Here is a 27507-nt window from a genome sequence, read left to right as displayed (position 1 = left end):
ACCAGGCCTGACTCGAGAATTTGTTTGCACGATATGAGTATCAAATAAAAGGTGTTAATGAGTATTTTAAAAGGGAGTGGGCCTAAGTTCTATGGGTGGACGCCTTTTCGTGATATCGCCATAAACGTGGACCAGGGGTGACTCTAGAATGCGTTTGTACGATATGGGTATCAAATGAAAGGTCTTAATGAGTATTTTAAGCGGGAGTGGGCCTTAGTTCTATAGGTGGATGCTCTTTCGAGATATCGCCATAAAGGTGGGCCCGGGGTGACTCTAGAATTTTTGTGTACGATATGGGTATCAAATGAAAGGTCTTAATGAGTATTTTAAGCGGGAGTGGGCCTTAGTTCTATAGGTGGATGCTCTTTCGAGATATCGCCATAAAGGTGGGCCCGGGGTGACTCTAGAATTTTTGTGTACGATATGGGTATCAAATGAAAGGTGTTAATGATTATTTTAAAAGGGTGTGGGCCTTAGTTCTATAGGTGGACGCCTTTTCGAGATATCGCCATAAAGGTGGACCAGGGGTGACTCTAGAATTTGTTTGTACGATATGGGTATCAAATGAAAGGTGTTAATGAGTATTTTAAAAGGGCGTGGGCCTTAGTTCTATAGGTGGACGCCTTTTCGAGATATCGACATAAAGGTGGACCAGGGGTGACTCTAGAATTTGTTTGTACGATATGGGTATCAAATGAAAGGTGTTAATGAGTATTTTAAAAGGGAGTGGGCCTTAGTTCTATAGGTGGATGCCTTTTCGAGATATCGCCATAAAGGTGGGCCAGGGGTGACTCTACAATTTTTTTGTACGATATGGGCATCAAAAGAAAGGTGTTAATGAGTATTTTAAAAGGGCGTGGGCCTTAGTTCTATAGGTGGACGCCTTTTCGAGATATCGACATAAAAGTGGACCAGGGGTGACTCTAGAATTTGTTTGTACGATATGGGTATCAAATGAAAGGTGTTAATGAGTATTTTAAAAGGGCGTGGGCCTTAGTTCTATTGGTGGACGCCTTTTCGAGATATCGACATAAAGGTGGACCAGGGGTGACTCTAGAATTTGTTTGTACGATATGGGTATCAAATGAAAGGTGTTAATGAGTATTTTAAAAGGGCGTGGGCCTTAGTTCTATAGGTGGACGCCTTTTCGAGATATCGACATAAAGGTGGACCAGGGGTGACTCTAGAATTTGTTTGTACGATATGGGTATCAAATGAAAGGTGTTAATGAGTATTTTAAAAGGGAGTGGGCCTTAGTTCTATAGGTGGATGCCTTTTCGAGATATCGCCATAAAGGTGGGCCAGGGGTGACTCTACAATTTTTTTGTACGATATGGGCATCAAAAGAAAGGTGTTAATGAGTATTTTAAAAAGGCGTGGGCCTTAGTTCTATAGGTGGACGCCTTTTCGAGATATCGACATAAACGTGGACCAGGGGTGACTCTAGAATTTGTTTGTACGATATGGGTATCAAATGAAAGGTGTTAATGAGTATTTTAAAAAGGATAGGGCCTTAGTTCTATATGTGGACGCCTTTTCGAGATATCGCCATAAACGTGGACCAGGGGGACTCTAGAATGTGTTTGTACGATATGGGTATCAAATTAAAGGTATTAATGAGGGTTTTAAAAGGGAGTGGCCCTTAGTTGTATATGTGACGGCGTTTTCGAGATATCGACCATAATGTGGACCAGGGTGATCCAGAACATCATCTGTCGGGTACCGCTAATTTATTTATATATGTAATACCACGTACAGTATTCCTTCCAAGATTCCAAGGGCTTTTGATTTCGCCCTGCAAAACTTTTTCATTTTCTTCTACTTAATATGGTACGTGTCACACCCATTTTACCAATTTTTTTTCTAAAGTTATATTTCCCGTCAATAAAGCAATCCAATTACCTTACCATATTTCATCCCTTTTTTCGTATTTGGTATAGAATTATGGCATTTTTTTCATTTTTCGTAATTTTCGATATCGAAAAAGTGGGCGTGGTCATAGTCGGATTTCGGCCATTTTTTACAACAATACAAAGTGAGTTCAGATAAGTACGTGAACTGAGTTTAGTAAAGATATATCGATGTTTGCTCAAGTTATCGTGTTAACGGCCGAGCGGAAGGACAGACGGTCGACTGTGTATAAAAACTGGGCGTAGCTTCAACCGATTTCGCCCTTTTTCACAGAAAACAGTTATCGTCCTAGGAGCTAAGCCTCTACCAAATTTCACAAGGATTGGTTAATTTTTGTTCGACTTATGACATTAAAAGCATCCTAGACAAATTAAATGAAAAAGGGCGGAGCCACCCCATTTTGAAATTTTCTTTTATTTTTGTATTTTATTGCACCACGTCATTACTGGAGTTGAATGTTGGCATAATTTACTTATATGCTGTAAAGATATTAACTTTTCTTTTAAAATTTGAATTAAAAAAAAATTTTTTTTAAAAAGTGGGCGTGGTCGTTCTCCGATTTTACTAATTTTTATTAAGCAGACATAAAGTAATAAGGGTAATGTTCCTGCCAAATTTCATCATGATATCTTTAACGACTGCCAAATTACAGCTTGCAAAACTTCTAAATTACCTTCATTTAAAAGTGGGCGGTGCCATGCCCAATGGCCAAAATTTTACTAGTTTTCTATTCTGCGTCATAAGCTCAACTCACCTACCAAGTTTCATCGCTTAATGCATATTTGGTAATGAATTATCGCACTTTTTTGATTTTTAGAAATTTTCGATATCGAAAAATTGGGCGTGGTTATTGTCCGATATCGTTCATTTTAAATAGCGATCTGAGATGAGTACCCAGGAACATATATACCAAATTTCATGAAGATACCTCAAAATTTACTCAAGTTATCGTGTTAACGGACAGACGGACGGACGGACGGACGGACGACTGTGTATAAAAACTGGGCGTGGCATCAACCGATTTCGCCCATTTTCACAGAAAACAGTTAGCGTCGTAAAATCTATTCCCCTACCAAATTTCAAAAGGATTGGTTAATTTTTGTTCGACTTATGGCGTTAAAAGTATCCTAGACAAATTAAATGAAAAAGGGCGGAGCCACGCCCATTTTGAAATTTTCTTTTATTTTTGTATTTTGTTGCACCATATCATTACTGGAGTTGAATGTTGACATAATTTACTTATATACTGTAAAGATATTAAATTTTTTGTAAAAATTTTACTTAAAAAAAATTTTTTTTTAAAAGTGGGCGTGGTCCTTCCCCGATTTTGCTAATTTTTATTAAGCGTACATATAGTACAACATATAGACAAATTTCATCATGATATCTTCAACGACTGCCAAATTACATCTTGCAAAAGTTTTAAATTACCTTCTTTTAAAAGTGAGCGGAGCCTCGCCCATTGTCCAAAATTTTACTAATTTTCTATTCTGCGTCATAAGTTCAACTCATCTACCAAGTTTCGTCGCTTTACCAGTCTTTTGTAATGAATTATCTCACTTTTTCGGTTTTTCGAAATTTTCGATATCGAAAAAGTGGGCGTGGTTATAGTCCGATATCGTTCATTTTAAATAGCGATCTGAGATGAGTGCTCAGGAACCTACATACCAAATTTCATCAAGATACCTCAAAATTTTCTTAAGTTATCGTGTTAACGGACGGACGGACGGACATGGCTCAATCAAATTTTTTTTCGATCCTGATTATTTTGATATATGGAAGTCTATATCTATCTCGATTCCTTTATATATGTACAACCAACCGTTATCCAATCAAACTTAATATACTCTGTGAGCTCTGCTCAACTGAGCATAAAAATCGCACTTTTCAAGTTGTTTAGATGGATCTACAAAAAAAAATTTAAGTTCATATCGATACAAAACTTACGCTTAGCAAATAAGAATTTTATTAAAATTTTGCTTCTGTATCAAGCATCCAAGTTCCAGGCGTAAACCTCAGTCGTTCCTTCTAAAAGTTATGGAGGAAGTTTTAGATCAGCACATTAAGGAGGTCAACCGAAACAAACTCCTTCTATTTAGGACTCAATTTGCCTTTCAGTCAGGAGAATCCATAGAGACGGCTACTCATAGCCTCACAAAAAATTTAAAAGGCTTTGGAGTCTAAAAATAAAGCCCTCTGCGCTTTGACAGACATCTCAGGTGCTTTCAATAACACAGACATATTAAGCTATTGCACCAGTTATGACTGGCAAGTATAATAGGCACAATGATCATTCGCTGACTAAGAAATCTGAATCACAGGGATGTACGAGGAAACAATATCCAATCGCATATAACCAGCCCTGCGCATCATAAAAAGTTGGTGTGATACCAAAGGATCGTCTATCAACACTACAAAAATTTCTTAGCGCCTTTTACCCGGAGAAGAAAACTATCCACTCGGGAACCATCCCACGAAAGCACAAATATATCTAGGGGTCACACTGAACAGAACCTCAACATGGAGTGCTCATCTAGATGCTGCCTTAAAAAAAGCAAAAACAACTTTCTTCGGCTGCACTCGACTATAAAACATGGGGCTATACGGCAAAATGATGTACTGGACATTTAAAAGAGTGGTTGCTGTTGTTGTAGCAGTGCTTCGCACGTGCGACCGATCACAAATTGTCATCAATATCCTCTAACGGGGGTCCAAAGAAACTTGCTGTTTCAACAGGGGTGGACCATAATGAGAGGGGTGTTAGAGGCGTTGGTTCCACAATACAGTGAAAGATATGGTTGGTGTCATGTGGGGACACGTTACAAGCAGGGCATATGTTTTGTATGTCGGGGTTGATTCTGGATAGGTAAGAGTTTAACCTGTTACAGTATCCAGATCGAGGTTGAGCTAGAGTGACTCGCGTTTCCCTAGGGAGTGGGCGTTCCTCTTCTGCAAGTTTTTGGTGTTGTTCTTTGAGTACAGGATTCACCGTGCAATTCCTGGCATAGAGGTCCGACGCCTGTTTGTGTTAAGTGTAACTCCATTTTAAACAGTGGACATATGCGCTTCCTTGGTTTGTTTGCCGAATACCGCACAAAGAACTTCTATAACAAAGTTAAACAAGCTACATTAACTAGTTTGTTTTGGCATGACGGGTGCGATGAGAACGTCCCCTGTTGATGCATTTAGCAAAATTTTGTTAGGATTGGCTCCCGGCCACCAGAGGCATAAAGGTAACGAACAGGCAGACTACCAAGGCAAGCAGGGTGCTATAGCATCATTCTTTGATCCAAAGCTATTCAGTGAACTCGCAAAGGCACATACTAAGGAAACCTTAAAAATCTGGAAAACAAAGCAGTTCAGACAACATTGGGTTGAATTTGCAGGGCAACTGCAAGCCAAATTGTCTATACACCCAACAACGAGCGCATCAGCCAAACTCATTAATCTAAGCAGAGAGAATCTAGGAACTCTCGCTGGGTACTAGACCGAATACTGTAATACTGCCTAAGTAAGTTAAATCTATTCGATGCACAAATCTGTTGCTTTTTTAACTTAACTCTCTACTAGGTGGCGTGACTCTTAATCCCCTCGTAATATGGAGTAAACCCTGAAGAGGTGCTTGAACACATTAAAAGCCTCCATATACAGTAATAGGCTGAAAGGTCAAGAACAATAATAGTAACCTCCTCTTGTGCTAATTTTTCTTCTGAGTAAAAAACTGTTTTGAGCAAGTAAAAGAGCGACAGAAGGAAGGGGTGTGCTTTTTTAACTTAACTCTCTACTAGGTGGGGTGACTCTTAATCCCCTCGTAATATAGAGTAAACCCTGAAGAGGTGTTTGAACACATTAAAAGCCTCCATATACAGTAATAGGCTGAAAGGTCAAGAACAATAATAGTAACCTACTCTTGTGCTAATTTATCTTCTGAGTAAAAAACTGTTTTGAGTAAGTAAAAGAGCGACAAAAGGAAGGGGTGAGAGAGAAAACGATTAATGAGATTAAGTAGAAGGGGTCCGCCAAGTCCGCTAATATACCATACATTCCAAACCCCCTTAGTGAGATTTCAGCTCCAACACTGTTTCCTCCATTCATAAGCACATTTTTGCGGCTTGTAATGTGTGCGGCCTTTGAGCTATTTGATACATAAAGTTACTTATTGCATCGAGTTCAAGTGATTCTCATTTCAATTACATACTTACATGTGTAGCTTAGATAGTAACATATAAATAGTAACATACACACATACATATATGCTACACATATCCAATAACGCACACCAACGACGTCAACCAATTGACCAACAAACTTTTGTTATATTCGACACTTTCTATTGCTCTAACATTCGTTATTGTTTTTGTCGTAATGAATATGCATGTAAGTATGTAAATATGTTAATTTAAAGGTGTGTGCAGTATAAAACGATGTACAACAAAACAAAAGAGGAGATTGTTTTTTCAACATTCATGCCGAAAAGTGAAAAGACGTTCATGTTTCCTATTGAGTCGTAAAATGAGTCTAAAATTCAACAAAAGTTTTTATTTATAAATTTTTTAATTGAGCTCACGCATAAATTGAATTAAATTCACTAAAAGTAAGCCCACAAAAAAATTCATCAAAATAAAACTGACTGCTATTGGCCCTGTCATAGATCATTGTTATACGTACGTCCCATAATAATATCAGCTCAACATTGCCAGTATATCGTATTGTGTGGGTATGATGAATGAATTTTTCAAGTCAAAAAAGGAAAATTTTAAACATTGATTTAATAATTTATTTATTGTTTGGACATATGTATATACTATTGATGTTTTCTTGTACAAAAGCTAGGGGGCTTGGAATTGTATGCGCGTTAAGAAGCCTGTCGTAAGACGCGACTAAAATACCCAAATTATTCAAGGACTGTGAGCGCAACTCTTTTAAGAGTATGCCAGCGCAATTTATAGCATCTCCAACCCATTTGTCCACCACACTTACCCGTCGAGAATCCTATTTCTTGAGCAGGCTAGGCTCTGGCGCTCCCAAGATTCTCATGGAACTGGGGGTGTGAGGCAGGATGGCCAAGAAGGCTCAATTTGGTTTTAGTTAATCGCTCCCGAGATAGTTGAGTTATGATTTCACAGTGCTTGTTACCGGAACGTGCCGCAGTTTATCAACATCAAAATCTAAAAAGCTGCCCAAAACCTTCGGAGAGTGTCTTTATCACAACAAGCTTAAACTTTTTGGCTGTGTTTTAACACTATTTAAAGATTTTACCCTTCTTATTCAGTTAAGTTTCAAATTCAAACGGAATAATTCAAAAAAAAACTTCAGTCTGTTGAAAGTTTTAAATTTAACAGAAAAAAGTTTAAAATTTGTTTGTGGGTTAAGCACTATCCCTATATCGTCGGTCCTATGGAAGATTAGCACGTCTCAAATTACCATGGAAGTCTAATACGGTTCATGTACGTGTGGAAAACTAGCACAGTTCGTTATTTGCCTGTGCAAGTCTTTCACACGTACACTAACTGTGCTAGTTTTCTACACAAAGAACAGAAAAGTATTAGTCTGCTAAGAGAACGACCATTTAATATATACGAGCCGGACCCGTGCGCCTCTTGCGCAACCTATATAAAAGTCTCTTATCAAATATCAACAGAAATCAGCTGTTCTATCAATCAAATAAAACTAACAGCTTACGCTGCCATCTAGCGCATGGTAGCCACTGCCGGTAATGCAGTGCAAATATTCAAAATAGTGCCATAGTACAAATATATATCTTTGTGTGTTCACAATCGTTTAATTTTAACAAATTATTTTAATAAAATATAGCCATACAAAAGCACTACGACCAAAATTGCCCAAAGCTCGCTAATAGCCCTAATCTCCTTCTTTACAACGAAAACTTTATTTACAGATTTGGGTTCCAAATAAGAGCGAAAAAGGGACCCGTACATAAAAATAGCAATTAGAAACCTATATATATAAAAATGAAATGATGTTCGTTACTGTCCATGTTTTGGGGCCGATACGAGACCAATTTTATTCGTTATTTTTTCGTATTATAGAGATCAAATAGGGGAAGGTTTTGAGCAAAATACATTTTTTTTTTAATTTCTAGGGTATTGATATGTAGGTCAAAACGTGGACCCGGATAACCCTACGATGTGTTTGTATAATATGGATATCAAATGAAAGCTGTTGATGAGTTATTTAGCAGCGAAAGAGCAATTTTAGCTGGGAAAAGTAAGGACGTCAATGATATAAATGCAGCTATTCTGGATCAAATACCTGGTGACATAGTTGCATATAAGTCAATGACCACTATTACTGATCAAGATGACGTCGTAAATTATCCAACTGAATTCTTAAACTCACTCGATTTGCCAGGCCTACCACCTCATAATTTACGATTAAAAATTGGAGCACCGATTATTATGCTGCGCAACAATAATGTGCCACGACGGTACCAGACTCGCTGTGAAGAAGCTAATGGGTAACGTTATCGAAGCAACAATTTTGAAAGGGAAGTACAAAGGAGAAGACGTTTTGATACCCATAATTCCACTGATTCCGACGAATTTACCATTCGATGTCAAACGTTTGCAGTTCCCTATTCGCCTTGCCTTCGCTATGACAATTAATAAGGCGCAAGGACAGTATCTACAAATGTGCGGTATTAATTTAGAATACCCAATTTTTCTCATGGACAATTGTATGTAGCTGCCTCACGAGTAGGCAAACCATCGTCATTCTTCATTTACGCGAAAGACGGAAACCCCAAAAACGTTGTCTACCAAAAAGTGTTACAATAAAGTTCGAAAGAAATTGTATCAAAGAATTTGCTTTGTTTCGTGTTAATTTTATTCTCTTTCAGCAAATCATTGAACTTATCGCCTAGCGAAGTGGGCGAGGGTACGCTAGTAACATATATGATTTAAGTTATTTATATATGTATGTATATATGTATAAAGATCTTTTTGTGTCCTAAACCCATTGATGATGGGTCCATCATATCCAAAATTGAAACTGAGTCTTCCAAAGACACTCGTGTGCAAAAAATGTATTTCAATATACTCCTGAAGCGGGCGTGGCATCGCCCATATTAATGGAATATGTAGTATTGCATGTCTCTGGAAGTTAATCAGTTTTACAAAGATTTCACTCTAACACAGCACGAGAAATGTGGGATAAGAAAAAAATGTGTGCCGTCACGGGACGCTTGGAAGATGTGAAACATAGACATTAGTTTCTAAAATGAATAAGCGGAAAAGAACAGATTTCGATAGGAACTAAATATGGCATATTGATAAAATAAAATATGACAATTTTTCTCGGAGTGAGCCCTAATGACCCCGGGAAGATACCGAAGCAGTCCCCAAAAACATCCCAAAATTACCCCTAAATGAATGCGGCAGGACCCCGAGAGAGCCACTCAATGACATCCCAACGACACCGAAGTGATCCCCAAAAGACCCCGGGAAGATCAGAGCGTCCCCAAAATTATCCAGGAATGACCCCCAAACGAATAAGTGTAATTTGGAGAGACAGTGAAAGTGGTAGTGCTGTTGTAACTGCAAAGAAGCTTAAGAGGACTATTAGGGATATGGGCAGTCCTTTGTCGAATATGAATCCGTTATTGACACATTGTGTTATTAGTACGATTGCAGCGGAAACAATATTTTTGATTCCTTGAATCTTCCGGCCTGCCGAGTTTAGTCGCCTCTTACGATCTGCCCTACCGCAGGCATATTCCAAATTTCATATCCCGGTAATTAAATAAAATAAAAATAAAATAAATTAGAATAAGTTTATTTATCATCGAAAAATTATCGAAATCTTATCAACATGTTATCGATTTGTTATCGGATTGCTGTTAATTTCTTATCGTAGAGCAATGGAAAAGTTATCGATTTGTTGTCAAGACGTTATCGATTACTTATCGAAAAGTTATTGATATATAATAACTTCAAACTTTTGGGTCCGTACTTTTTTATCAACTACCTCTTATGACAGGCCTTAGGGCGGCTCTTACAACAGAAATATTGTAGTTTAAGAAATATTTGACACCTAATTGCGTCCGAAATTTACACCAGCAGAAAGAAGTGAGCGGTTTCATTTGAACAGCACTTACACTACAATACATTTTGATGCAAACTTTATTGATTAAATCGATATTGTCTATGGAATATATCACTTCACTTACTGATAATTCCTATATTCTATATTTTTGCAAAAGTTTAGTACATTATTTTCCACCGAAAATAAAACTACCACCAGAATCATTGTTGTTGTCCTTCTTGCCTTTATGGCTATTTGTATTTGTATTAGTGTTTAACGATCCAAATGTTTTGGAATAAAGACCCTCAATAATGCGTAATAATAAGTGATCGCGAGTGCTTATCGGGCGATCTTCAATGTCCTGTGTATCATTGCCAGTTACGCTGTCGCCTTGAGTGCTTGTATCCCATTCTTGCTCTTCCGATGACAATACAAATGAACTTGGTTTAATGACTGTGTCCCATTCCTCCTCTGCCGAAGATATTACAAAAGCAAAGGCTATGAGAAGAGAATAAATTTTAAGTGACATGGCTATGTCGAAAGCTTGACTTATTCAAAATAGACTGTGACATGAGGATTTATTTTTGGGCTTTTATAGTCGAGAATGGTATAATAGAGTAAGATAAGGGAATTCCCTAATTAAGCAACGAGGTGAAAAATTTTGAATTTATTAAAATATACAATGTATTATAGCAATAAAATTTAATGTTTATAGATAAAGTTTAAATTCTGAGAAATGATTTATTTTGTTGCTGAGGAATATAATTTATTAGTTAAGTAAATTGTTTTTTGTGCTTGTACTACTTGAATACCTAATTTTTAGGCTCAATTCATAAGTGAATTTTCAATATGAACAAAACAAACATTCGGTGTACCTAAATACATAACTGAGCACTTGTTAATATATAAAATAATTAAATATTTCTATGTTTAAAAAATACTCTATTCTAGGATAAATTAGTTCATAAGGTCTTGCTGCTGAATACACGAATAAAGAGCCTCAAAACCGGGGATCGGTGACATCCTAATTCGCAATTTTTTCATTGAAAGAGTCCTCTTTCGTCAGTATGCCATATTTCGCTTTCGTCATGGGTAATCTATGAAATTTACTAGGAGCTAAGGTCAAAATACAATGCCGGCAACTTAGGAGTTTTGCCGGCCGAGCGTCTTCATATGATTTTACTTTCCGATTATTGATATTTAAAGACGACGAGTGTAATATCTCTTTCCAAGATACGAAACTCATGAAATTTGGCAGTGAAAATCCGGGCTAGTACTAGAAGGTGCTACTTCGGAGCGTACCGGATTTGTATGCGGAAAAAAATTGCCCATATCAGTAACACTCCCTAAGGTCGGTTTATTGAAAAATTTTATCTTGAACAACTTAGAGCGGACCGACCTTTGTGTTTCGTGTGATATGTAAATAGAGGCTATAAGTACGATTCTTCGGATCATATGTATATCGAAAACAGATGACTTAACATACGCTGTTCCGAAGAACCTGGCTCCCTTTCACATAAACTACGCAAGTGGACCAACTATGGGACATCTTGGGACTACGCGGAGAGGAAAAAAAGGTAAAATCAACCGAATTACATGTCAATTTAACCGATATTTCTGTCATCCAACGAAAATAGCCGGTAAATCTACTTCGCAGTAATTCCTGACGTTGGATTAGTCGTTTTAACATTAGTCGAATCAACTAAAGAAAGTCCATCAAATGTAACCCACAGCTCTGTTAAAAGAAATAAATACAAATTGAAAATTTGTTTCTAAAGATTTTGATGTTGCTTTTTCCAGGATTTTCGGTGTGGTAGGCGTAGCACGTTACCATGACACAACGGTGGCCCCTAGCTCTGCTCTGATAACTAACAATTATTAATATCACCCTAAGAATACCAATGAACACTGTTAAAATAACAGATTTCCGTCAACATTAGAATAACAGCCGTTGTTAATATTACAGAGATTTCGGTGGCACGAAAGTCATAAGAACAAAGCAGCGTGCGGGGTGTGCACAAGTTTATACTTAAAATTTTCTTATGCATTTGCACATTGTTGACAGTTCGCTGTTGAAATAACCAATTAAGTCAGTTCTTTTAACAGGAAAATTATTCGAGCGAAATTTCAATTTTTTTTTTTACTTTTTTTCGGCTTTGATTTTTAAAGTTTATATATTTAAAAAAAAACATAAATATATATTTTATTATTATTTTTTTTTTTTTTGCAAAAAACTGTTATCGCCAACGTTTTTAGCGGACAATTTTAGGTCGGATTACACCCTCTCATCAAAATTTTACACTCAATGAACAGTTTTTTAGTAGGTCATGAAATAAACTTTAAAAATCAAAGTCGGAAAAAAGTCAAAAAAATGAAATTTCGCAGGCTCGAAAATTATTTTTTTTTTTTTGGGTATGCGTAGGGGAACTTTTTTTCCTGAGCCCAAATCCAATCGAAAAATTGATGGCGCGACATCGGTTAATACGCGCACGATCGATAACGTGAACGCTCTAAAGCGTGAATACCCCAAAGCGTGAACAGGCATTTTTGTGCATTGACTACTCTAAAACGTGAATAAACCCAAAAAGCTCTATAACATGAACAATAAACGTTACAATTATTTGAATGTAGTTTACATTGATCGTAATTGCGTGTAAGGAGTAAAATATTTCAGTCGCGGTTTTGGTTTTGCAAAGAATGTTTCGTCTTATGTTTTCTGGTGAAAATGAGTTCTAAAAAACCCGTGTGATTGACATTAAAACAAAAGGCGGAAATTCTCGACTTTTTAAAAAAAGCCTCATCTGTGACGATTTTAGCACAGAAATATAATGTTGGTAAATCAACAATTTGTAACGTTAAAGCGAAAAAGCAAGTGATTTTAAAATGCGTAAACAACACGTATTGTGAACCTAGAAAAACAGAGGATACAAAACAAGATTACTAATTTTTTTAAATAAAACCATCGTATGACTTAATTTTCAATAAATAGGAATTTAAATGTAAAAAAATATATTTACTTAATCTGCCTTGGTTTGAATTAGTTCACGTTATCGAGCGTGCGCTGTAAATCGACCCAGTCTAGCGTACACTGTACATAGTTCTTTTGTAGGAAGTAAAGCGCGAGAATCGGCAATTATGAGTAAATGTTCAATTTATTTTGCTGATATTCAAAGTGTTTACAAAAACAAACGAATATATTTAAGTATAATATTAATCCGCTTTTTTGATTGCAGCAATTTTGTATACTAATTTGTTAGTCAATAAAATAAAATTAACGAAAGGAAATTAAAGAAAAAATAGGAAAGAAGAGCAGATGAAAGAAAAGAAAGGGAATAGAAAGAAAACAATAGGAACGTCTGCACTTATTGAATTTCATCCACTGGGAAACTGCAGTTAAATAAAGCTGTTAGTTTAACATGATTCCTTATCTGCGCTTCGAGGGAGATCTTAAGGCCACAATAGAGGCGATACATGTGTACACCGATGGTTCCTAAGTAGTGGAAGGAGTAGGGTCTGCGGTATACTGCGCTGATCCGGAAATAAGCAGATCCTGCAGGCTGCCGGATTACTGTAGCGTTTTCCAAACGGAAATATTAGCCGTAACCAAAGCAGTAGAAACCCTGGAAGAGAATAGCTTAAGCTGCAACCGTGTTAACTTTTATATTGACAGTCAAGCAGCAATTAAGGCAATAATCTCGCATAGCACAGCATCTAAATGCGTGTTAGATTGTAAGCAGTCTCTGGAGAGAATCGGGACAGGGAGAAGCATACATCTATATTGGGTCCCAGGGCATATGGGAATAGATGGGAATGAAAAAGCGGAGGAACTAGCTAAAAAGGGCGCATCCCTTGAAGCTTGCTCCGTAGATGTCCCAATTAGATTGTGCGAGATTAAGCGAAGGCGAGAGGTGCACATGATCGACCAAGCGGGAAAGGCATGGGTTCAAGCGCGGGGCTGTAAAGTGTCGAAGATTATGTGTAGGTCTTGCAACCTTAGACTAACAAAGTTGCTTCTATCATTAAAAAGAGACGACTGTAGACTCATGACGGGTATTCTGACTGGACACTGCCTTCTGGCGTCACATGCCTTTAAATTAGGCTTGGTCAGTGATAGCAGATGTAGGAAGTGCGGGTTGGAGGAGGAAACGATCGAGCACGTTCTGTGCTCATTCCCTGCACTTGCCAGGCTAAGACTCCAGCTATTAGGAGTGATACAGCTGTCAGATCTAGAAGCAGCAAGTGGCTTAAGTCCTAGGAAGCTTCTAGTATTTGCCAAGAGGACGGAGTTATTTTATAACATAGGTCCTGGTTTTTGATAGGGTTTTTCAGTTTGGTAATTAAAACAAACTTCTGGTAACACTACGGACTCAATCAGTCTATGTGAGGTCCTCATGGACCGGCCAGTTCAACCTACCTACCTTTACTGCTAATTTAGGTTTGGTGCACTGTACCGCCGTTCATAGCAAAAAGACAGTACATTTCACTCAGTGCCTTTGTGGATTTTTAGTGTCCTATATTTTGTTTTTTTACAATTAACATTTTAAGTGAACAAATACTTATGTTAAAGTGACAGTGAAAAATAAAACAAGGTTTTAAATTTGATATTTTCTTGAAAGATCTTAAATTTTTCAAAAAAGAACTCAATTTTTCCAATTAAACTTCTTACATTTTACTGCCTTTTTGCTATGGCAGTATGGTGGGTTGTATATTTGTACTGTGACAATAAATCTCTATTTTTCATTAACCGAAAAATGTTTCGAAAAGCAAACCCCTCGCTCGTCCGGCAAAACACTTATTTTAATGCAAAGGAATTTGTAATAAATTATTTAAGCTTCACATTCCCAGTTGAATTGGAAATTTTGTAGCTTTATTTCTGCTGCACTTCACGTTAAATATAAATATCTGCCATTTGAAAACTTGAATAACAGTTCTTCTAACCTCCAACCCAAAACCATGTTCTCTAAAATTTATTTGCTTCTAATAGTTGTTGGTATTGCTACTGCAACCGATCGAAATTCATATGGAATGCGTAGTGTACGCTCTCCTAAAACAGGTGACGGTTCGGCAGGCCTTGCCTACGAACAGGATAGACATGGCAAACGAGGATCTGTTCACGTGAATGAAAATATCTACACCAGTGACGATGGGCGTTTAAAAGTTGGTGCCTATGGACAAGCTGCTCGTGACTTTACACACAAAAAAACTGATTACGTTGGTGGTCTACAGGGATCTTATAGCTTCGGCAAATAAGCTGAAACTAAATTTTTTTTATTGTTAATAATTACATAAAATTATGTACATAAGTTCGTATATTTGCTTTTGTCAGTAGATTGTATATATTTGTTGTTGTAGTTTGATCTTCGATGGAGTATTTAGCTGTACGGATATATATCAGTTCTCTTCCTATAGATTGTGCTTGATATTTGATCAGTTGTTTTATGAAAAATAAGCGAGTGTAGATTTGTACATACTTTGTAAATTGATTTTAAAATACATATAATATAACTCATATCCAATGGAAAATCTGTGGGTTTGTTAAGCTAGGTTGAACTGGACGGTGCACGAGGACTTCACATAGACTGAATGAGTCCGTAGTATTACCAGAAGTTTGTTTTAACAACCAAATTGAAAAACCCTATCAAAAACCAGGACCTATGCTAAAAATAACTCCGTCCTCTTGGCAAATACTGGAAGCTTTCTAAGACTTAAGCCACTTGCTGCTTCTAGATCTGACAGCTGTATCACTCCTAATAGCTGGAGTTTTAGCCTGGCAAGGGCAGGGCACGAACACAGGACGTGCTCGATTGTTTCCTCCTCCAACCCGCACTTCCTAAATCTGCTGTCACTGATCAAGCCTAATTTACGGAGCAAGTTTCCAGGTATGCCCCCTTTTTAGCTAGTTCATCTGCTTTTTCATTTCCATCTATTCCCATATGCCCTAGGACCCAATACAGATGTATGCTTCCCCCTGTCTTGATTCTCCCCAGAAACTGCTTACACTCTAATACGCATTTAGATGCTGTGCTATATGAGATTTTTGCCTTAATTGCTGCTTGACTGTCAATATAAAAGTTAACACGGTTGCAGCTTAAGCTATTCTCTTCCAGTGCTTCTACTGCTTTGGTTACGGCTAATATTTCCGCTTGAAAAACGCTACAGTAATCCGGCAGCCTGTAGGATCTGTTTATTTCCGGATCAGCACAGTATACCGCAGACCCTACTCCTTGCACTACTTTGGAACCATCTGTGTACACATGTATCGCCTCGTCCGCCATTTGAGCACTTTTGCGCCAAAATCTGTGGGAAGTCCTTTGAAGATACTAATATCTATTCCAGTTTTTTTCAACGCAAAAGTCCCTAATATAATATAAAATTCCTGTGAATGCTGACAGCTATGATAAAGATCGTTAACCAGTTTTATATTGTATCTACCGCAATTTTCTAATAAAGGTTTACGGCAACAGGCGGGTAGCTTTTGGATCTTTTTTTATGCTAGATCCTTCATTTGCAATGTACTTATTTATATGAATCAGTGATGATGTTTATCAGACTCATTGAGTTAGTTATAAGGATTTCAATGTGATAGCGGGGGTAAAGTTAGATATCCATCACAAATTGTCATCAATGTCCTCTAATGGGAGTCCAAGAAAACTTGCAGTTTCAACAAGGGTGGACCATAGTGAGAGGTGTGTTAGAGGCGTTGGTTCCACATTACAATTGAAGAGATGGTTGGTGTCATGTGGGGACACATTGCAATCACCAATACATTTTGGGGGTCCGGGTTGATCCTGGATAGGTAAGAGTTTAACCTGTTACAGCATCCAGATCGAAGTTGATATAGAGTGAAGCGCGTTTTCCCAGGGAGAGTGTATATTTTTCTTTAAGTACTGAATTCGCCGGGCAATTCCTGGCATAGAGGTCCGACGCCTGTTTTTGGATATCACTGAGGACCTGCTTTTGTTTTTTTTTGCTTCATACGGCTGTGTTCTCAGGTGCTGCATTTCCTCGTAATGCTTAAGGAGATTATCCCTCAAGCCCCTGGGAGGTGTAGCCTCATCAGTCAGGGGTCTGTTGGGATGTCCAAGTTTCTGGGTATTCAACGGAAACGCTTGTTCAGCATTTCATTTCTCGCCCTAATGGGGAGTACTCTCGCCTCATTGTGTAGGTGATGTTCGCGGGCGGTATTTTGGCAGGCCTTTATTTTCTTCCAGTGAGTAGCCTTTAGGCTTGGCGACCATATCGGGGACGCGTAGCATGCAATCGGACGGCCAATTGCTTTGTATGTAGTTATTAGCGTTTCTTTGTCTTTACTCCAAGTGCTGCCGGCAAGAGATTTAAGGATTTTATTACGGCTCTGGACTTTAGGAACAGTTGCGGTTGCATGCTCTCCAAAATGCAGATCCTGATCACTGCTGAGTCCTTCTTTTCTTCGTTGGAAGGTGGGCGCAGATGAACAACATATTCATATATCACACATTCACACGCATCCTGTCGGGATGCTCATATACTGACTCCGGTACAACCGATGATGGCGATACAGCCCCTTTTACATTACAAATCCAATCAAACAAATGCGCTCCTATTTGTTTAAATGGCCAGTATAATAGACGTAGCACTACTGACTTCATACCTAACTTTGTTCATTGCACCTCCTGCAGGACGATAGAGCCGTCAATGCATTGACGAGAACAACACTCAGCTGGGCGGTGGTACCTTCCCCTATAGAGGTAGAAACATTCCAAGAATATCATCTCAAATTATAGACATTAAAAAGTTTGTCGATGCTGTCCTTAAGAAGGCTGGTTTCATCCTGTACTTTCCCTTTCACAAGACGGACTCCAAAAATAACATACAACTCGCTCAACTTGACTGACGACCATTTTCTCAAGTTAACTTCAAGGTTTATCTGTCCGATAAAAGCATTTTTTGTGAGCATAATTTGTGCTTATAGGCCAGATGCAGTTTATATAAGAAAACGGCCATAAGAAAGTTGTTTATACACTTCCCGCAGAAGAAATGGAAAGCAGGAACGCAAAGCAACAACTTTCTACTATAAGTTGAAAGGCTAATTCGAACTGGTGGCAATCGGATGCGGGGCGGAACATTTGGTAGGCAAACTCGTAGCAACAGCAGTAAAGTCTGACCGTTATATATTGAAATCAATTAATAAAAGCCCGTAACTCTTTCAGAACCACCACGAGAGAACCAATTAAGAATGCGTTGAATCGTTCTGCAAGAGGGCCAATTTCCGAGGGGACAGAATTAGAGCGAGTACCTGTAGTATTTTAATGCTATGGTTCTGAGCTAGTTCGGAATTAGTGCAACTCGCTGCATGGTTATTATAGAAATCCGGCTGATCCAAGGTATAAACTGCATGACAGCTAAAACTCTGTTGGCAAACAGATGTGTAATATGCAGGAGTGGCCCCACTGACCCACAAGTTTTCAAATCGTTCGCGTGAATGAAGTAGAAACTGTGAATTTACTAGTATCCGAGTAAAGAGGTTTTACACCTAGCAAAGGATAAGCTTTTTTATCATATGTGTACTAAATATGCGGAGAGTTAAGTTTTAAATATCCCGACTTAAAAGCCAGCTATCGTTTGAACTTTTAAGATTTGTAAACTTTATTCAAGCGAATTGTTTACATCCAGAGTACAAACGCTGCTAAAATACCAATTTGAAGAGTAATCGATAAAATCATTGTAAGTTCCAATCATAATTTTTCGGAAAAACTGTATAACGTTTTAAAAGTGTTTGTGATTTTTTTCACTTTTCCTAAACTATGACATATGAATGGCGGAAATATATGATTTTGGCTGACTTGATATTTGAGCAACGAAAGAAGGCAATAATAACAGACATCTTCAAGAGGTTATTGCCAACAGAAATTGGCGCTTACAACATTTTTCGGGATTGTAATTCACTTAGCGAATTCAACTCTTCCTAGACGTCTAAAAATATTGCAGCTACTTTAGAGGTATATGTAAAACCAACTGCAGTTTCCCTGTTAAAACAACAGAATAGTTTTTGTAACTATGACACATTAGATACGTGATATTCACAGATATACGACAGCTGATTTATAGATTTGAAAAAGTACCCTAGAATCAGTAAATTTTACTTGCGAAAAATAACAGAACATAGTTTGGCTAGCTTTAAAATTTTAGTTAAAAATGTTGCATTACTTTTTCTTTTTCCGTTGTACTTCCTTCTCTCATTGGTAATATTTTGTGTTGGTATTTCTAGCAAGAGACTCCTGTATTATTACTATTATTATTATATTATTACGATCCGAACCCGTGCGCATTTTGCGCAACAAATATAAGAGTCTCATATCAAATATCAACAGAAATCAGCTGTTCTATCTATCAATTAAAACTTACAGTTTACTCTGCCATCTAGCTTATGGCAGCAACTGCCGGTAATGCAGTGCAAATATTCACAATAGTGCCACAGTAAAATAGATTTCTTTGTGTGCTCACAATCGTTTAGTTTTAACAAATTATTTTAATAAAATATAGCTAAACAAAAGCACTACGACCAAAATTGCCCAAATCCCGGTAATAGCCCGAATCTCCATCTTTATAACCAAAACTTTATTTATAGATTTCAAATCCAAAAAAGAGCGAAAAAGGAACCCGTACTTAAAAACAGCAATTAGAAATAATATATATGATTATTATATTTATTAGTCTCGATGCTCTAGGACCTTTATTTAGATCCATTGTGCTTGGCCTTATTACTGTATGTGGAGGCTCTTAAAGTATTTAAGTACCTCTTCAGGCTTTTTAGCTCATAACACGAGTAGACTGAGAGTCACGTAACCCAGATAGGCGAGTCACTGCCTCTCCAGAGCGACGCCTTGTGAACTGGAGTTTCATCCTCCAGCTCATAAAAGCGACAGTTTTGTGTATCCGAGAGAGTTAACTTACATACTTAAGTGATATCGTAGACTACAGTGTCCCGTAGAGTACCCAGTAGCAGTTTGGCTGAATATAAACAATTTGGTCAGTTTTTGCACTGGACATCCGATCCAGTGTTCTCTGAACTGCTAGGTTTCCCAGTTACTTGTGATTTCCCTAGTGCGTATCAGAAGGGCTTTGGATCGTAGAATGCTGCTTTAGCACGCTGCTTTACTAGGTAGTCTGTCTAATCAATACCTTCATGCCCCTGATCACTGGGAACCCATCCTAAGAAAGCCTTATTTTTGGCTCACAGATCATTTCGCACACCTAGAGCCAAATAGCGATCAATCCGAAAAATTGCAACGTTCAAAAAAAGAGAAAACTCGCTGCATCCCCATAAGTGCCAATGCAATTTTGTATTTTTTCGCTGGTTAGTAGATGTATTAGTAAATTGAATATACTTTTCGGTAGACATTGAAATGGAAACTCCGGAGGTACTTCCAACTTTAAAACTTTAAATTTTTAACTTAGCTCTATTTTGATCTAGGTGTGAGATTTAGGACTACAATACATTCATCCAGTAGCTTAGAAATAAATCTTTAGGACCGCGAGGCTGCCTGGCTGTCTGAAATACGGATACTGCTTGAGAAAAAGCTTCTTCTAAGACTTTAAGTACCGCAAACTTCTACTGCAAGCATTTATGCTTAAAAAATTACGGTACCGATTTGTTAGAGTTCGGTAAAAATATCAGCTCCAGTCTTTCGATCATCAAACTTCGATCCATCCTCTGCTCTTTGTGTGGTCTTTGGCAACCAAACTACGGAAATATAGGTGGCTACTGGATCCATAAAAGTAAAAAAATGTCCAATATACCATTTTGAGAGAGGGACTCCATGCTTTGCCATAAAGTCGAGTAAAGTCAACAAAAAAAGTATTTTTGCTTTAACGTGTTCCACGTGAGGGTTCAGTATAACCCCTACGTATTTTGCTTCTATTGAAAACCGGATATTGATGCCACCCAGGGATTTTTCTAGCATGGATAGTTTTCTTCACCGGTTAAAAGGCACTGGGACAGTTTTGTAAGGATTCATAGACAATCCTTTGCTATTTCATTGCTTGTATTGGCAAATAATTATTTATATTTTTTCCATGTACATGTGTGTGTTTTCGGGTTCTCCAGTTTTCAATTACTTATAAACAATACCAATATATATACCATCAATATATTATCATCTATCTATTGAAATACAAAAACATTCGTATGTTAAAACTACAGACATAACTCAAAAGGTTAAGGAATTTATAGAAAATTATTTAATTTTGTATTGCATTCCTGGTTTAATTAGAGAATTCCTAACTTAATTTCTGCTGAGCTGCAAGGTTGCTATAAAATCCTACGATGTAAAATTGATTTCACAGTTTAAGTTAAGTTGTTAACTCAAACATGAGTTTCAAAATTTGTTTACTTCTCATAGTTCTCTTTGTTGCTGTATCTTTGGCATCTAAAAGTCCTCCAGAAATCATTATTCGCAAAGTACGCTCTCCTGATGCTGGTGACGGTTCGTTAGGCATTGATCTCAAAAACGATGAAAATGGCAAGCGAGCAGACATACGTGGACAGCAGAACATTTATAGCAATCCAGATGGAAGCTCAAGAATTGATGCCTATGGACATGCTGGCCGTAATTTTGATCGAAAAGAAAATGCTTATGGCGGTGGCGTTCAGTTGAGTTGGGGAAAATAAAGTTCATAATATTTAAAAAAATATTATTATTTAGCCCATAACTTTTTTATCAACGCTAGTTTTTAAAACTGTTTTTTTTTTTACAAAAATTGTGGGCATGGATGTACACACACTTAAAGGTGTGCCAAATTAAATAACCTAATTAAGAGTGATATAATATTGTCAAGGTAAAGCCTTGGTTAAGAAATAAACGTTGGAAAAGGGTTCCTGAAATTTTTGTCAATGGATTTTATATGCGATATGATTCGAAGTCAACATAGTATTTTTCTGTGGGAATGTAACACCTCTGCTATAGAGATAAGCACTCACGTTTACAATAGATAAACACACAACAACAAATAAACACAAAACAATTAACTTACCAAAACAACAACCCCACAAAGAAGGTCAAACGAATAGAATTACGGACTTTTACCTGCCTTAGTCAGCCGCACAAATCGATCAGTAAAAACCTCGGTTCTGAATGAACACACAGCACATATACATAAATATACACAAGTATCAACTTTGACAGTACCTGCTCATGTACCTACGAACTATAAATACAGGACAAACGACAACAACAGATCAGAACGAAAATCGAAACTGATGATTGCACAACGCCGAAACCGGATTTTCTCGAAAACAAATTTGACAAGGGAAGACGGAAAATCGTTCCAATATACATCATTTATCCACCCTGTCGGAAAATCCGCAAAACAGAATAAGTCACTTAAGTTTACTTTAAATAGCACAAAACATGCAACGCACAACTACGCCCTTTCCAAATACATTTATCTCTTTTTCTCAAACAATTTTGCCATTTTCTCAAATTCATTTGCTTATTTCTCAAGTGCATTTGTATCTTTTCTCAAACGCAGTTAGAAAAGGTGTAGAGTGAAACCTGGACAAAAGAAATGATGTAAACTCAGTGTTCATACACTATAAAAAGTTTTCGAAAGTCCTCTGACATCATTGTTGTGAATTGTTGTGCCTCTTTTAAAAAGTTTTATTTTCGAAAAAATTGTATCGCCAAATGGGATAGAAACTTTGGGGTTTTGTTGTTTCGATTTTGAAAGGTACTATATGGCTGAGCACAACTTGCCAACACCGACAGAGTGTTTGAAATTGTTACGATGCTTGTGCCATTTGGTTCGTTTATAAGACTTGTGTCGTTCATGTCGAGGTACAATACTTGGGGGTCTATTAGATAGAGTTGTCACACCAAGGCTTTGGCATCACTTGGGAAATTTGAACGGATTTCCAGTATTCTAACCCACTGGTTGTTTAAATGAAAGGATGCTAGAATAAACGTTGGATGCTAGAGTATTCATTGGCTGCCTGTCGCCACAGTTTTTAAGTCCCGCACCAACGAAAGAGTTACCTTGCGTGCTATGACAGTTTTTTGCGACTCGTACAGACGTATTAAAGTACTTTTTCTGTGACCGTCATCTGTGTCGAATAGGTTATACTGCACTTTAGAATTTGTATCAATAATGACGGGGTTGCTAATGCTGGGTACTGGTTGACGTATATTGGAGCGATTTCCCGCCATTCCTCGTCAAATTTGGTTTGGACACAAACCGGTTTGCGCCATCATCAGTGTCATTTTTCGCACAAACGATGACAGAAAATTGTTCCATTAAAATTAATTATTCACACTATCGGAAATCAACAAAATGCAATGAATATGTTTTGGCTCTTTTTTTTATGGTGGCACCCTGAATCCAAAGCCTTAGCCGGTATCAACGCTGTTCTGTAGATGCGCATAATGAAAGACTGGAGTGAGTGTTTCGTCGTTACCGGCGTCATTGTGTTGAAGTGTTAGCCAAATGAAAAACGAAAGATGATGATGAAAGCTGAAATTGTGAAATATGATGATGGCAATTCTGGAATTTCATATTTTTAATGAGATGAATTGATTTCCTTTTAACTTTAGCTGTCTGGCGTTACAAACGACATTGCATCACGGTATTACGAACTAGTGTGCCATCGTGCGCCGAATTCTCTTTGATGACAGTAAAAACTGGTGCGCGATTAAAGTTTGTCCTACGAGTATTCGGAATCATGTTTATGGTTGTACCGCAATATTTCAAGAAGTTAGGCCGTAAAAAATGTGATATCAGGTATAACAAGTAAGGAAGGTTAAGTTCGGGTGTAACCGAACATTACATACTCAGTTGAGAGCTATGGTGACAACATAAGGGAAAATAACCATGTAGGAAAATGAACCGAGGGAAACCCTGGAATGTGTTTGTATGACATGTGTATCAAATGAAAGGCATTAAAGAGTATTTTATGAGGGAGTGGGCCATAGTTCTATAGGTGGACGCCATTTAGGGATATAGCCATAAAGGTGGATCAGGGGTGACTCTAGAATGCGTTTGTACGATATGGGTATCAAATGAAAGGTGTTAATGAGTATTTTAAAAGGGCGTGGACCTAAGTTCTATAGATGAACGCCTTTTCGAGATATCGCCGTAAAGATGGACCAGGTGTGACTCTAGAATGCGTTTGTACGATATGGGTATCAAATGAAAGGTGTTAATGAGCATTTTAAAAGGGAGTAATCCTTAGGTCCATAGGTGGACGCCGTTTCGAGATATCGCCATAAAGGTGGACCAGGGGTGACCCTAGAATTTGTTTGCACAATATGGGCATCAAACGAAAGGTGTTAATGAGTATTTTAAAAGGGAGTGGGCCTTAGTTCTATAGGTGGACGCCGTTTCGAGATATCGCCATAAAGGTGGGCCAGGGGTGACTCTAGAATTCGTTTGTGCAATATGGGTATCAAACGAAAGGTGTTAATGAGTATTTTAAGAGGGAGTGGGCCTTAGTTCTATAGGTGGACGCATTTTCGAGGTATCGCAATAAAGGTGGACCAGGGGTGACTCTAGACTTTGTTTGTACGATATGGGTATCAAATGAAAGGTGTTAATGAGTATTTTAAGAGGGAGTGGGCCTTAGTTCTATAGGTGGACGCATTTTCGAGGTATCGCAATAAAGGTGGACCAGGGGTGACTCTAGAATTCGTTTGTGCAATATGGGTATCAAACGAAAGGTGTTAATGAGTATTTTAAGAGGGAGTGGGCCTTAGTTCTATAGGTGGACGCATTTTCGAGGTATCGCAATAAAGGTGGACCAGGGGTGACTCTAGACTTTGTTTGTACGATATGGGTATCAAATGAAAGGTGTTAATGAGTATTTTAAAAGGGAGTGGGCCTTAGTTTTATAGGTGTTCGCCTTTTCGAGATATCGCCATAAAGGTGGACCAGGGGTGACTTTAGAATTTGTTTGTATGATATGGGTATCAAATGAAAGGTGTTAATGAGTATTTTAAAAGGGCGTTGGGCTTAGTTCTATAGGTGGACCTCTTTTCGAGATATCGCCATAAAGGTGGACCAGGGGTGACTTTAGAATTTGTATGATATGGGTATCAAATGAAAGGTGTTAATGAGTATTTTAAAAGGGCGTGGGGCTTAGTTCTATAGGTGGACCCCTTTTCGAGATATCGCAATAAAGGTGGACCAGGGGTGACTCTAGACTTTGTTTGTACGATATGGGTATCAAACGAAAGGTGTTAATGAGTATTTTAAGAGGGAGTGGGCCTTAGTTCTATAGGTGGACGCATTTTCGAGGTATCGCAATAAAGGTGGACCAGGGGTGACTCTAGACTTTGTTTGTACGATATGGGTATCAAACGAAAGGTGTTAATGAGTATTTTTAAAAGGGAGTGGGCCTTCGTTTTATAGGTGTTCGCCTTTTCGAGATATCGCCATAAAGGGGACCAGGGGTGACTCTAGACTTTGTTTGTACGATATGGGCATCAAACGAAAGGTGTTAATGAGTATTTTAAAAGGGAGTGGGCCTTAGTTTTATAGGTGTTCGCCTTTTCGAGATATCGCCATAAAGGTGGACCAGGTGTGACTTTAGAATTTGTTTGTATGATATGGGTATCAAATGAAAGGTGTTAATGAGTATTTTAAAAGGGAGTAATCCTTAGTTCCATAGGTGGACGCCGTTTCGAGATTTCACCATAAAGGTGGGCCAGGGGTGCTAGAATTCCTTTGTGCAATATGGGTATCAAACGAAAGGAGTTAATGAGTATTTTAAGAGAGAGTGGGCCTTTCTGGACCAAGGGTGACTCTAGACTTTGTTTGTACGATATGGGTATCAAATTAAAGGTATTAATGAGAGTTTTAAAAGGGAGTGGTGGTAGTTGTATATGTGAAGGCGTTTTCCAGATATCGACCAAAATGTGGACCAGGGTGACCCAGAACATCATCTGTTGGATACCGCTAATTTATTTATATATGTAATACCTGCCAAGATTTTAAGGGTTTTTTATTTCGCCCTGCAGAACTTTTTCATTTTCTTCTACTTAATATGGTAGGTGTCACAACCATTTTATAAAGTTTTTTCTAAAGTTATATTTCTCGTCAATAAAACAATCCAATTACCTTACCACATTTCATCCCTTTTTTCGTATTTGGTATAGAATTATGGCATTTTTTTCATTTTTCGTAATTTTCGATATCGAAAAAGTGGGCGTGGTCATAGTCGGATTTCGTTCATTTTTCATACCAAGATAAAGTGAGTTCAGATAAGTACGTGAACTGAGTTTAGTAAAGATATATCGATTTTTGCTCAAGTTGTCGTGTTAACGGCCATGTGGATGGACAGACGGACGACTGTGTATAAAAACTGGGCGTGACATCAACCGATTCCGCCCATTTTCACAGAAAACAGTTAACGCCATAAAATCTATGCCCCTACCAAATTTCAAAAGGATTGGTTAATTTTTGTTCGACTTATGGCGTTAAAAATATCCTAGACAAATTAAATGAAAAAGGGCGGAGCCACGCCCATTTTTAAATTTTCTTTTATTTTTGTATTTTGTTACACCATATCATTACTGGAGTTGAATCTTGACATAATTTACTTATATACTGTAAAGATATTAAATTTTTTGTTAAAATTTTACTTTAGAAAAATTTTTTTTTTAAAGTGGGCGTGGTCCTTCTCCGATTTTGCTAATTTTTATTAAACGTATATATAGTAATAAGAGTAACGTTCCTGCCAAATTTCATCATGATATCTTCAATGACTGCCAAATTACAGCTTGCAAAAATTTTAAATTACCTTCTTTTAAATGTGGGCGGTGCCACTCCCATTGTCCAAAATTTTACTAATTTTCTATTTTGCGTTACAAGTTCAACTCATCTACCAAGTTTCGTCGCTTTATCGGTCTTTTGTAATGAATTATCGCACTTTTTCGGTTTTTCGAAATTTTCGATATCGAAAAAGTGGGCGTGGTTATAGTCCGATATCGTTCATTTTAAATAGCGATCTGAGATGAGTGCTCAGGAACCTACACACCAAATTTCATCAAGATACCCCAAAATTTACTCAAGTTATCGTGTTAACGGACGGACGGACGGACGGACGGACGGACATGGCTCAATCAAATTTTTTTTCGATCCTGATTATTTTGATATATGGAAGTCTATATCTATCTCGATTCCTTTATATATGTACAACCAACCGTTATCCAATCAAACTTAATATACTCTGTGAGCTCTGCTCAACTGAGTATAAAATTGTATTGACATTTAATCGGTAACATAACGAAAGTGAACGAGATTTCACTAGGCTAACAAGGATGAGTGCTTAAAAAAATCTGCGACATTGACAGAAAGGTCTTAATTCATGTGCACCGAACGAAAACGTGTCTTGTGCTTGCTTTCTTCAAATGAAAATGTGCATTTACAAAAGCATTAATCAAATCCTTTACAATGTGGTTATAACGAGGTTTTACTGTAGATATTTGTATGCACCTAGAAACCGCAGATCAAATGTATGTTGTGTTAGAAAGTAAACAAAAAAAAAATATTGCATCAACATCGCATTCATTGCCAAATGCC

General features: G+C 37.6%; 1 protein-coding gene and 1 long non-coding RNA gene across 10 annotated transcripts in view; one reads left to right on the top strand and one right to left on the bottom strand.

The window, feature by feature from the left end:
* Oatp74D (Organic anion transporting polypeptide 74D) overlaps positions 1-27507 on the top strand; it is a 263055-nt gene that overhangs the window by 64949 nt on the left and 170599 nt on the right. The gene's annotated exons all lie outside the window — the stretch shown is intronic.
* Positions 9689-10506, bottom strand: LOC137233917 (uncharacterized). The gene is made up of 2 exons (XR_010947604.1): positions 10100-10506; positions 9689-10028 (listed from the first exon to the last, which is right to left on the bottom strand). It is a non-coding gene; the product is annotated as an uncharacterized lncRNA (long non-coding RNA).

Source organism: Eurosta solidaginis, chromosome 5 (genome assembly GCF_040869045.1).
Source record: "Eurosta solidaginis isolate ZX-2024a chromosome 5, ASM4086904v1, whole genome shotgun sequence".
NCBI lineage: Eukaryota > Metazoa > Arthropoda > Insecta > Diptera > Tephritidae > Eurosta > Eurosta solidaginis.
This window is presented reverse-complemented; position numbering and strand designations above follow the sequence as displayed.